Raw genomic sequence first — 2,953 nt, 5'->3', positions numbered from 1 at the left:
CGAATAGGAAGAACTGGTTTCTGCATGTGCAACCAGTGATTGTTTCCCAGTACAAAATTAAATGCTCCCTGATTAAAAAAAAAACGTTCCAAACAATAATGACCATTGATAATATCCAGAAAACCCAAACACAGGGGCTGTGGCAATATCTGGGATTGAGTTAGCCAAAACAAAACCGGATATTTCCGGTTTCATGCAGTCATATCCGGACAAAGTGGTGTGGAATTTGTATGCAATAGACCAAGCAAATCATAGTACAAATGGTTTTAGAGAAAAGCAAAGTCCTTTCTTTAGGCAAGTGCATAAAATGTCATGTATACAAACAGAAATATCCTGTTTGTTTGCCGCAGTTCCTCTAGTTTCTCGCTTAGAAAATACGAATGTGTAGAGCTGGTGTCTCCATGTGGAACCACTGAGTGATTCCCAGTACAAAATTAAACGTGCCCTGATAAAAAAAAACATTCCAAACAATAATCCACACAACACAAACACAGGGGCTGTGGCAATATCTGGGATTGAGTTAGCCAAAAGAAACCCGGATATTTCCGGTTTCATCCAGTCATACCCGGAAAAAGTGCTGTGGAATTCTTATGCAGTAGACCAAGCAAATCATAGTAAAAATGGTTTTGGAGAAAAGCAAAGTCCTTTCTTTAGGCAAGTGCATAAAATGTCATGTATACAAACAGAAATATCATGTTTGTTTGCCGCAGTTCCTCTAGTTTTCTCCCTAGAATACACGAATAGGAAGAACTGGTTTCTGCATGTGGAACCAGTGATTGTTTCCCTGTACAAATTAAATGCTCCCTGATTAAAACAAAACGTTCCAAACAATAATGACCATTGATAATATCCAGAAAACACAAACACAGGGGCTGTGGCATATCTGTGATTGAGTTAGCCAAAACAAAACCGGATATGTCCGGTTTCATGCTGTCATATCCGTACAAAGTGGTGTGGAATTTGTATGCAATAGACCAAGCAAATCATAGTAAAAATGGTTTTGGAGAAAAGCAAAGTCCTTTCCTTAGGCAAGTGCATAAAATGTTATGTATACAAACAGAAATATCCTGTTTGTTTGCCGCAGTTCCTCTAGTTTCTCGCTTAGAAAATACGAATGTGTAGAGATGGTGTCTCCATGTGGAACCACTGAGAGTTTCCCAGTACAAAATTAAATGTGCCCTGATAAAAAAAAACTTTCAAACAATAATGATAATGGATAATATCTAGAAAACACAAACACAGATGCTGTGGCAATCTGGGATTGAGTTAGCCAAAAGAAAACCGGATATTTCCGGTTTCATGCAGTCATATCCGGACAAAGTGGTGTGGAATTTGTGTGCAATAGACCAAGCAAATCATAGTAAAAATGGTTTTGGAGAAAAGCCAAGTCCTTTCTTTAGCAAAGTGCATAAAATGTCATGTATACAAACAGAAATATCATGTTTGCTTGCCGCAGTTCCTCTAGTTTTCTCCCTAGAATACACGAATAGGAAGAACTGGTTTCTGCATGTGGAACCAGTGATTGTTTCCCAGTACAAAATTAAATGCTCCCTGATTTAAAAAAAACGTTCCAAACAATAATGACCATTGATAATATCCATAAAACACAAACACAGGGGCTGTGGCAATATCTGGGATTGAGTTAGCCAAAACAAAACCGGATATTTCCGGTTTCATGCAGTCATATCCGGACAAAGTGGTGTGGAATTTATATGCAATAGACCAAGCAAATCATAGTAAAAATGGTTTTGGAGAAAAGCAAAGTCCTTTCTTTAGGCAAGTGCATAAAATGTCATGTATACAAACAGAAATATCATGTTTGTTTGCCACAGTTGCTCTAGTTTTCACGCTAGAAAATACGAATGTGTAGAGCTGGTGTCTCCATTTGGAACCACTGAGTGTTTCCCAGTACAAAATTAAATGTTCCCTGATAAAAAAAAATTTGAAAACAATAAAGTCCATTGATAATATCCAGAAAACACAAACACAAGGGCTGTGGCAATATCTGGGATTGAGTTAGCCAAAACAAAACCGGATATTTCCGGTTTCATGCTGTCATATCCGGACAAAGTGGTGTGGAATTTGTATGCAATAGACCAAGCAAATCATAGTAAAAATGGTTTTGGAGATAAGCAAAGTCTTTTCGTTGGACAAGTGCATAAAATGTCATGTATACAAACAGAAATATCATGTTTGTTTGCCGCAGTTCTTCTAGCTTTCTCCTAGAAAATACGAATGTGTAGAGCTGGTGTCTCCATGTGGAACCAATTAGAGTTTCCCAGTACAAAATTAAATGTCCCCTGATAAAAAACATTCAAAACAATAAAGTCCTTTGATAATATCCAGAAAACACAAACACAGAGGCTGTCGCAATATCTGTGATTGAGTTAGCCAAAACAAAAGCGGATATTTCCGGTTTCATGCAGTCATATCCGGACAAAGTGGTGTGGAATTTGTATGCAATAGACCAAGCAAATCATAGTAAAATGGTTTTGGAGAAAAGCAAAGTCATTTCCTTAGGCAGGTGCATAAAATGTCATGTATACAAACAGAAATATCATGTTTGTTTGCCGCAGTTCCTCTAGTTTCTCGCTGAGAAAATACGAATGTGTAGAGCTGGTGTCTCCATGTGGAACCACTGAGTGTTTCCCAGTACAAAATTAAATGTTCACTGATTAAAAAAAACTTTCAAAACAATAATGATCATTGATAATATCCAGAAAACACAAACACAGAGGCTGTGGCAATCTGGGATTGAGTTAGCCAAAACAAAACTGGATATTTCCGGTTTCATGCAGTCATATCCGGACAAAGTGGTGTGGAATTTGTATGCAATAGACCAAGCAAATCATAGTAAAAATGGTTTTGGAGAAAAGCAAAGTCCTTTCTTTAGGCAAGTGCATAAAATGTCATGTATACAAACAGAAATATCATGTTTGCTTGTCGCAGTACC

This window comes from Lepus europaeus, unplaced genomic scaffold (assembly GCF_033115175.1).
Source record: "Lepus europaeus isolate LE1 unplaced genomic scaffold, mLepTim1.pri SCAFFOLD_231, whole genome shotgun sequence".
Lineage (NCBI taxonomy): Eukaryota > Metazoa > Chordata > Mammalia > Lagomorpha > Leporidae > Lepus > Lepus europaeus.
The sequence above is the reverse complement of the archived record's forward strand: the minus strand, read 5'-3'. Positions refer to the sequence as shown.